The following is a 10,402-nucleotide window of genomic DNA, read 5'->3' as shown; positions in this document are numbered from 1 at the left end:
TAATGGTTTAAATTACAGGTTAATTTACAGGTAGTGGCCACAGTGCTGACTCCTCCACCAGTGTCTTAATCACTAGAGCAACTGTTATTCATCTGGTTTTCATTGATCCTTTGAAGTTCAGTTTAAATATTTTATTAGGGAATTTTTTCTTAAACTGATGAGGTTTGGACCTTGCCTCTGGACCCATCTAGCCATCCATTCACACTTTCATCAAAGTCTGGCTTTTTCCTTTGTAGCATTTAATACAATCATATGTAATAATAGTGTCATCTATAGGATTCAGTGTTCTATTCAATAGGGACTATTGCAAGCCTATACTGCCACCAGCAGTGAAGAAGGCGACCTTTCTCCCTACATCTTTGCCAGCAGGTACTGTTACTTGTGTTCTGAGTGTAGGCCAGTCTCACTGGAGTCAGCTGGTACTTCAACATGGCTTTCAATTGGATCTCTCTGATGGCTTGAGAGCCTGAGCATCTCTTCATCTGTCAGTTAGCCATTTGAATCTGTTCTTTTGAAAAATGTCAGCTCAATCCTTTGCCCATTTCTTTACCGGTTTGTTCATTTATTTGTTTTTATTGTCTTTGGGATTCTGTAGCTTTTTGTAAATCCTGGATATTAGTCTCCTATCACTTGTGTGGTGTGCAAATATTTTCTCTGTTTCTGTTCGTTACTGCCTCACGTTGTTAATTGTTTCCTTTGCTGGACAGAAGCTTTTTAGTTTGATGTAGTCCCATTTGTTCCTTTTGGCTTTGATTGCCTGTGCTTTTGATGACTTTCCTAAGAAGCCTTTCCCTGTTACTACATCTTGTAGAGTGTGCCTCCTATGTTTTCTTCTAATGGTTTGGTGCTTTCTGGGTGTAGATTTATGTTTTTGATTCATTTAGAGCTGATTTTATTATGAGACATTTGTGGTTCTTGCTTCTTACCTCTGCAGCTGCTATACGATTGTCCCAACAGCACTCATTGAACAGATCAAGATTTTTGCCTGGATAGTTTTCTGCTTTCTTGTCAAGGATTAGTTGACTAAACATGTGTGGACTCGCTGCTGGTGTTTGTATTCTGTTCCACTGACCACTTTCTCTGTTTCTGTACCAAGACAAGAGTGTTTTGATGACCACTGATCTGAAATTGTCTTGAGGTCTGGCATTGTTATTCCTCTCCCTTGTTTTTTATTATTCAAAATAGCTTTGGCTATTCCTGGTCTTTTGTGATTCTAAATGAACTTTACAATCTTCCTTTCTATTTCTGAGCAGATTGTTGTTGGGGTTTTGATTGGGATTGTGTTGACTCTGAATATCCTTATTGATAATAAAGGTTGTTTGATGATGTTAATCCTGCTAATCCAGGAACGTGGTAAGTTTCTCCATCTTTCAAGATCTTCTATTTTTTTAAATATGTTATAGTTTTCTTCATAGATTGTCCACATATTTAGTTTGCTTAATTCCTAGGCATTTAAGGTTGCTCTCTTCTATGTTAAAGGGATCTGTACTTACAATTTCTTTCTCGGCCTTGAAATTGTTTGCATACACAGTGCCTTTGACTTGTGCTTACTAATTGTGTATCCTGCTACTCTGCCAAAGTCTCTAATGAGTTCTAACAGTTGCTTGATTGAGTCTTTGGTTCTCCTATGTAGAGAATCATGTAGTCTTCAAGTAGCGATAATTTCAGTTCCTCATTTCCAATTTGGATTCCTTTAATTCTTTTCTTTCTTGTCTGATGGCTCTGGTAAGGACTTCCAATACTATGGTGAAGAGTAGTGGTGACAGATGTCATCCCTGTCTAATTCTTGATTTTAGTGGATAGGTTTCCAATCTTTCTCCATTTAGTATGATGCTGGCATTGGTTTTATCGTATATTGCTTTGATTGTGTTGTGGAATTTTCCTTCTATGTCTGTCTTACTTAGGGGTTTCAGCATGAAGTGTGTTGGAATTTATCAAGCGCCTTCTTTGCATCTGTTGAGAAGATCATATGTTTTTTATTTTTAATTTGTGGATGTGATGTATCATATTTATTGATTTGTGGATGTTGAACCATCCCATATGGTCCAGGTAAATGATCTGCTTGATGTGCCGTTGGATCTGGTTGGCTAGCATTTTGTTGAAGATCTTTGAGTCTATGTTCATCAAGGATATCGATATGTAGTCCTCACCAATGCTTTAATATCATAGAGTAATTTTGTTATTATCTAAAATTAGCGGTCTGTTTTTAGAAGTCCCCCCACTTTTTCTGGCGATAACCAGAATGAATTGCCACTTGCTAGTTTTTGAGCAGATGGTATTGTCATTGGTCTGCTGGGATACCTACGCATTTCAGTTTATTTAGAAATTTGTATTTTGGGCCTGGCACTGTAACGTAGCGGCTAAAGTCCTCTCCCTGAATGCAGCAGGATCCCTTATGGACACTGGTTCTAAATCCAGCAGCCCCACTTCCCATCCAGCTCCCTTCTTGTGGCCTGGAAAAGCAGTCGAGAACAGTCCAAAGACTTGGGACCCTGCATCAGCGTGGGAGATCCAGAAGAGGCTCCTGACTCCTGGCTTTAGATCAGCTCAGCTCTGGCCATTGCGATCACTTGGGGAGTGAATCACAAGATGGAAGATCTTCCTCTCTTTCCCTCCTCCTCTGTGTATGTGACTTTCCAATAAAAAAAAAAAAATCTTAACAAAAAATTGTGTCTTTTTAAATTCTTCGTGTGCCTCCTCTGCCAGATCATTCAAGATGTTAAAAGTGTTTCCAGAAGTCTTCATTTAAGGACTAAGAGTAAGAATATCATCCACTTAAGATTTTTCTCTTTAAATGTATAGCCCTTTGAAGTCTAAACTTAAGATTTCCCTAAAAATTGTAGAGCTATATTGAATCAATTCTTTATGTAGATCAGTTCATCAGTGCTAGAATTTCTGAGGAGTTTTGTATCCTAATTATCAAAGGAAAGTAATACTAGGGAATTAGAATTGAAGGAGTATAAGGAATATGTCTTCTCAGCAATACACGGAAATAAGTCATCAGAGCATAGCACTGGGTAGCATGGTATGAATGTCCTGAACTGCTTCATTCATTGCCTGCAAGTCATGAATAACCTGTGTTTATTAGACCAATTTCTTTCATAAACACTTAAAAAAAATGCTTTACTCATTTACTTTTGAAAGGTGAGATCTACAGGGAGGAGGGGAGACAGAGGGAACTCTTCCACCCAATGATTTTTACTCCTCACGTGACTGCAACGGCCGGTGCTATGCTGATCCAAAGCCAGAAGCCAGGAGCCTATTCTGGCTCTCCCATGCGGGTGCAGGGTCTCAAGGCTTTGGACCGTCCTTGACTGCTTTCCCAGGCCACAAGCAGGGAGCTGGATGGGAAGTGGGGCAGCTGCAATTAGAACCGGCGCCCATATGGGATCCTGGTGCATGCAAAGTGAGGACTTTAGCCACTACGCTACTGTGCCAGCCCTTCAAGCTTCTTAATGAAGATCTTAAAGGCCTGGTCAGTACTTCCCTATGGATTCTGTTAATTACTATTCGGATTCCATAAGTTGCTTGACGTCACAGGATGTTACTTATTCCTAGGCCAGTTGGTCTGCTTTTGTGTTATCTTAATTGGTGATCCTTTAACTTTCCACCCTGTTTCTGTCTGGGTTGATCCTTATGGCTTATTGCTTTCCTCCAATAAGCAATAGCAAACAGCTAAATCAGAAGCATAAACAGAACTCAAAGCCTGGGTATTCCAGTATGAATACAGGTATCAGAAGTGGTAGGGTTTCTTTGTTTTGTTTTGTATAAAGTATTCATTTCAATGACTTAAAAAACATTAGGAGGATTAGAAATGTACTTGAAATTGCGCGAAGGTTGGGCCTACTTTGGTACCCTAGTGGCAAAAGTCCTCATCTTGCACAGGCCTTGATGCCATATGGGCACTAGTTTGTGTCCCAGCAACCTTGCTTCCCATCCAGCTCCCTATCTGTGGCCTGGGAAAGCAATGGAGGATGGCCCAAATCCTTGGGACCCTGCACCCATGTGGGAGAGCTGGAAGGAACTCCTGGCTCCTGGCTTCGGATTGGTGCAGCACCGGCCATTGCAATCACTTGGGGAGTGAATCATCAGGCAGAAGATCTTCCTCTCTGTCTCTCTGCCTTTTCTGTATATCTGACTTCACAACTAAAATGAATAAATCTTTTAAAAATAAGTTGTTAAAAGGAATTAACATGCCACGTTATACTGTGGGTATAGTATTCATTAAATTTATTATGGAATTTTCTTGATACTGTCTCATAGGCATTGGGGTTCCCCCTTCCACTTTCTCCAACCCCTTTCTGTTGGTTTTCCCTCATATTATTACAAAAATTTTCCCAACCCCTCCCTGTTGGTTTTCCCTCATATTATTACAATATGATAGTCCTTCAATAACAGTCATTAAGTCCGTCATGCTGCTATTTAAGTATAGTCTGACACTGCAGGTACAAACAATGGTGGTATTCAGCATCCTGTTGTCAGGATATATGTAACAGTTTGATTGGGAGTCCTTTATTTGGGAGTAAAGATGCATACTGCAATGTATCTTCATTTCTTGGTACGCTATTATGCAGTGAGATACATGTAGGCACATATTTCCTGTATAACTTGTATTTTCCATGAAAGTTGCCTTACATCAGAGCATCAGAGGAAACCTGTGATATTTGTCCTTTGGAATTGGCTTATTTCATTGAACATGATGTTCTCTAGTTGGGATCATTTTGTTCCAAATGGTAGAATTTCATTGTCTTTAATGGTTGAGTAGTATTCTGTAGAGTGGTTGTACCCACAGTTTTTTCATCCATTTCTCTTTCAGTGGGCATCTGGGTTGTTGCTGTGTCTTCACTGTTGCAGATTATTGTGCTTTAAATAAAAGAGTTGGGCCTGGCACAGTGGCCTAGAGGCTAAAGTCCTCACCTGGAATGCGCAGGGATCCCATATGGGCGTCGGGTCTAATCCTGGTGGCCCTCTTTCCCATCCAGCTCCCTGCTTGTGGCCTGAGAAAGCAGTCAAGGACAGCCCAAAGCCTTGGGACCCTGCACCTGTGTGGGAGACCTGGAGGAAGTTCCTGGCTTCTGGCTTCGGATCGGCGCGGCACCGGCCATTGTGGTCACTTGGGGGGGTGAATCATTGGATGGAAGATCTTCCTCTCTGTCTCTCCTCTTCCCTGTATATCTGATTTTACAAGAAAAATAGATAAATCTTTAAAACTTAATAAAAATAGTAATAGGGTTGCAGAGAAAGATTCCTTTCTGTGATGCTTCAATCCCCAAGCAGCAGCAAAGGCCAGAGTTGCGATGAACCAAAGCCAAGAGCCAGCAGCTTTCTCCAGGGCCTCCCAGGTGGGCACAGGATCCCAAGGCTTTGGGCTGTTCTGGACTGCCTTCCCAGGCCACAAGTTCCCTAACTGGATGGAAAGTGAGCTTAGTGGGATGCAAGGTGGTGCCCATATGGGATTCTGGCGAGTGCAAAGTGAGGACTTTAGCCTCTAGGCTATCTTGCCAGGCCCTGCAGGTCACTTTTTCTTACACAGATTTCATTTCCTCTGGATGTTTTCCCAGGAGTGGGATAGCTGTGTCATATGGCAGATCTTCTGAGCACTCTCCATCTCCATACTGATTGCCATAATGAGTGCACAGCAGTAGTGAGCAGGGTACCTTTCCCAACATGTCCGTGCATGTAGTGTCGTTTTATTAAGATAGACTACTTAAATCATTCATGAGATTTTAAATATCCTTGTCACTTTGTTATCATTTTCTTTAATGTGATTACTGATTATGATGTGTTGTTTTGTTTCTGAGTGAAGGTCAGTCTCAGAATTAGGTGGAATCTCCAGGAGGTTTTTATCTGTATTTAATGACTAAGGAGTGTGAATATTTTTTCATGTGTGTATTAGCCATTGAATTTGTCGTTTTGGAAAACGTCTGCTTGTTTGAAAGACAGAATGACAGCACAAAGAGAGGTGTCTTCTATTCCCTGGTTCATTCCCCAAATGGCCACAAGAGTCAGAGCTGCCAGGGATATACTAGGTCAAAGCCAAGCACCATACACTTTTTTTGGTTTATTTTTTAGTATTTACTAAAGGGTTTGACACAATGGTCTAGTGGCAAAAGTCGCCTTGAAGGCGCTGGGATCCCATATGAGCGCCGGTTTGTATCCCATCAGGTTACATCCCATCTAGCACCCTGCTTGTGGCCTGGGAAAGCAGTCGAGAACAGTCCAAAGACTTGGGACCCTGCATCAGCGTGGGAGACCCAGAAGAGGCTCCTGGCTCCTGGCTTCAGATTGGCTCAGTTCTGGCCATTGCGGCCACTTGGGGAGTGAATCATCAGATGGGAGATCTTCCTCTCTGTCTCTCCTCCTCTCTGTATATCTGACTTTGCAATAAAAATAAAATCTTTTAAAAAAATTACTTATTTGTATTGGAAAGGTAGATTTACAGAGAGAAGAGACAGAAAGACCTTCCACCTGCTTGTTCACTCCCTAAGTGGCCACAACAGCTAAGCCTACGCTGATCTGAAGCCAGGAGCCAGAAGCCTCCTCTGCATCTCCCAGGTGGGTGCAGGTTTCCTAGGCTTTGAATTGGTCCTCCACTACTTTTCCAGGCCACAGCAGGGAGCTGGGTGGAAATTGGAGCAGCCAGGATAGAAACGTGTGCTCTTATTTGATCAGCTAGGATTGGTGCCCAGCTCAGCCCCATAAATTTTATTTCAGTCTCCCAAATGAGTGGTAGTTGTCCAACTATTTGGATTATCTTACACTGACTTTTATGAACAACATTAGCAAGAATACTCTCTCTGATGCTCTGAATTGAAATAGTGGTGATTGTAAGCTGTGTTAGAACTTTTGTTAAGTGCCTCAAAACTTTTGTTATTTATGGTGCAAATTGTAAAGGCAACTGTGTTTCTCAAAAGTGTAGGAGGATGTGAACTATCTCTTAAAAATTTCTATGGTCTGACAAGAGGAGTCATCCGGCACATTGGTTTCAGTGATGGCAAAGTGTGTACAGAGTTTATTTGTGGCACAAAAGCACCTTCTCCATATATATTATTCTTCCACTGCAGTAAGCAATCTCACTGTTGCAATGGTTATTATTACTTCTTTGGTTGCCTGCTTTTAAATTTGTAGTCATGTGTGTATTTTTGTGTCCATTTTTGTATTTTACTTTTCAGAGCAATGTTATACATGTGAAATTAGCCAGTGGTTATGCATAACAGTTTTTAAGTTTTTAACTTTATTCTGCAATATTTAGTTTTAGGTATTCCAAAAGTGGTTTGCCCATCTTTCTTAGCAATGAATAGTTTCTTTATGATTAGCAGTTCCAAGGAGCATTTTTATAGAGTGTATTTGTACGAGTTTTGTACATATGTACATATTCAGGTTAGTTGTGTATACAACAATGGAATGCTGCAAATTTAAAAGAATAAATTTAGGGTAAGTTAATATTTCTGATTCTGGGTATTCAAGAATTAATTTTTTGAAAGAAACTCAACAGAGTTGTCTATTCAGTGGGACATTATTGCACTGTTACAAAAAGATATGCTAGTTTTAAGAGTATTAATTATATATTGCTATACTTTGTGAACACATTGTAGTTGTTGCTGAGTTAATTCTCTTGCATTTTACTCATACATTTGACTTCTGAGAATTGTGAGTTTCTTCTTGCTACTTAATTGCATTAATCGCAGATTCCAGTGTCAAGGATGTATTATTATACATTATTTCTCATTCATAGGAATGGTTAAGTTGTTTTATTCTTAAGTTTAATTGAAGTTATGCTCCTTTTAACTATAAAAGGAGCAGCATTGTGGTGTAGTGAATTAAGCTGCTACCTGGGAGACAGGTAGCATGCTGTATAGGCACTAGTTTTGTGGTTGCTCCACTTCCAGTCCAGCTGCCTGCTAACATGACAGCAGAAGATGGCCTTAGGGCTGAGGCCTGTGCCACACACTTAACAAAACCTGCCTGGTGGCTTCCGCTGGCTTACTTCCAGCCATTCGATTCTTTGCAAAGTAAATGTATGCTGGAAAATCTTTGTCTCTGCCTGACTTGGGTACTTTGTTTTTCTCTCTCTCTGTTTTGTCTGCTCAGAGCAATTTACTGTGTATCCTGGATCTTTTCCATCCTTCATTAATGAATGAAACTATTAGTCATGAGTTGTTTTGTTCCCAGAAAATTCAGTGTTAATTTTCAGGATTTTGATGGGTCATAACATTTGCAACTTGAGATGAAATTTACTGACTTTTAGTATTTTGTGGACATTTGAGATGCCACTGAATATTATACCATGTTACACATTAAGCGATTTTCACAGTCTGAGACTTGAATTATTCTGTTTATTTGGGTTGTTATGTCTCGAGTTTGATTGCTACAGCATAGAGACCTGATAGTTATATTTGAATAATCATAGCACATTTCCTGTGTTTCAATTTGGGCTTCTTTTTTTGAACATATTCCATTGAAGATCATAGTTTTCTTCTCTGATTAGTGAGTTAGCAGTGTTTAGGGATTGCTTTGCTCAAGGGAATGTGTATTTACATTTATTTTAAAGTGAAAAAAAAAACCCTTTTACATAATTTTGAGTTTTACCAAGATGAAAAGGAAGGAAGTAGATAATGTATTTAAGGTTTTGATTATTGACTTTCTATGCTGAATAATCTGGCAGTAGGTGCTTGCTTTTCTTGCCAAGTCTAAGTCCTTCTTTCTGTGGTTTCAGTGTGTATTTCAGAGGAGATTAAAAGCAAAGTTGGATCTGGCATATCTCCAGTTTACCATATCCCAAGTCCCTCAAAACAGCATCATCTCCCTGCATATATAGTTACATGTGCAGTTATTAACAATGGTAGCAAATATCTAGCTCTTAAAAAAATTAAAATAAAGCTTAAAAAATCTTTAAAAACAGTTACAGCTTGTAAAGCATTTCAGTGTTTTACTTACAGTAGCTACCTCTTTTACACACTGCTGCCCATTAAAACAAAATGAAAGTTGAAGGGCCTGATGTTAAATAGCCTAATGGCTAAATCCTGGCCTTATGTGTATGTTAATCTCTGTTATACAGTTCATCTATTAGAATACATGTATATACATAGACATACATGTTTAGCTATGTATTTGTTGTATTTGCATGAATATTGCCATATACCAGAGAAAGCATATTAAACTTCACTTTTTGAATTGAGTTATTTCACTTAGCATAATGGTCTCAGTGGGACTATTCTGTTGCAAAGGTAGAATTTCGCATTTTTTCTTAATTGCTGAGTAGTATTCCATGGAGTAAATGTACCAATTTCTACATTCATTTATCTCTTGATGGGCATCTGGGTTTTCATGTCTGTTATAGATCGTGCTGCTGTAAAAAGGGGATTATATGTCACTTTCTCATGTGCAGATTTCATTTCCTTTGAAATTATTTCCAGGAGTGGGATAGCTGCGTTATATGGTAAATCAATTTTCAGCACCCTCTATACAGGCTTCTGTAATGGCTGCACTAGTCTGTATTTCCAGCAGTAGTGGAGTAAAGTACCTTTTTCTACTTGTCCATGTGAGCAAATGGTGTTAATAGATTTCTGAATTTGGCATTTATTTATTTATTTCCTTGACAAGTTAGGAGCCTGAACAATTTTTTTTTGTATGTCTATCAGCCATTTGAATTTCTTTTGGAAAATACCTGCTCAGTTCCTTTGTCCATTTCTTCTCAGGGTTGTTTGTTTTGCTGTTATTGAGGTTCTGAAGCTTATTATAAATCCTAGGTGATAGCTCCTTGTCTCTTGTGTACTATGCAAAGATTTTCTCCCATTCTGTTGGTTGCCTCTTGGTCGATAATTTATTTGCTTTAAATATTTTGTAGAATGTTCCTTCTACTCCAGGCTTAGTATTTTCACATGAAGTAGTGTTAGAATTAAAAAGATAAAACCCTTTCTGTACGTATATTGAGAGGAACGTAAGGTTTTATTCTTCGTTTTGCTCATGTGGTGTATCACATTTCATGATTTGTATTTGCTAAGCTATCCCAGCATGTCAAGGGTGGATCACACATTGACCTTGCATCACACATTGGTCTGGGTAAGTGATCTGTTTAATGTATTGTTGGATCCTGTTGGCTAGTATTTTGTTGAAGATTTTTGCATCTATCAGGGATGTCAGTAGGTAGTCCTTTTCCCCTGTTTTATCTTCCTAGCTTCGCTATTAGCTTATGCTGGCTTCATAGGACGAGTTTGGAAGGATTGCCTGCCTTTCTGTTGTTTTAAATAGTTTGTGGAAGGTTAGGATGAGTACCTCCTGAAACATTTTGTAGATGTTGGCAATGAGGTCATCCAGTCCAGGGCTTTTCTTGGGGGTGGAAGGGAAGGGTTTAATTGTTCAGTATCAATCCTCATTAAAGAACCATTTAGGTTTTTAATCA

The sequence above is a fragment of the Ochotona princeps genome, chromosome Y (genome assembly GCF_030435755.1).
Source record: "Ochotona princeps isolate mOchPri1 chromosome Y, mOchPri1.hap1, whole genome shotgun sequence".
Taxonomy (NCBI): domain Eukaryota; kingdom Metazoa; phylum Chordata; class Mammalia; order Lagomorpha; family Ochotonidae; genus Ochotona; species Ochotona princeps.
Note: the sequence above shows the minus strand (reverse complement) of the source record.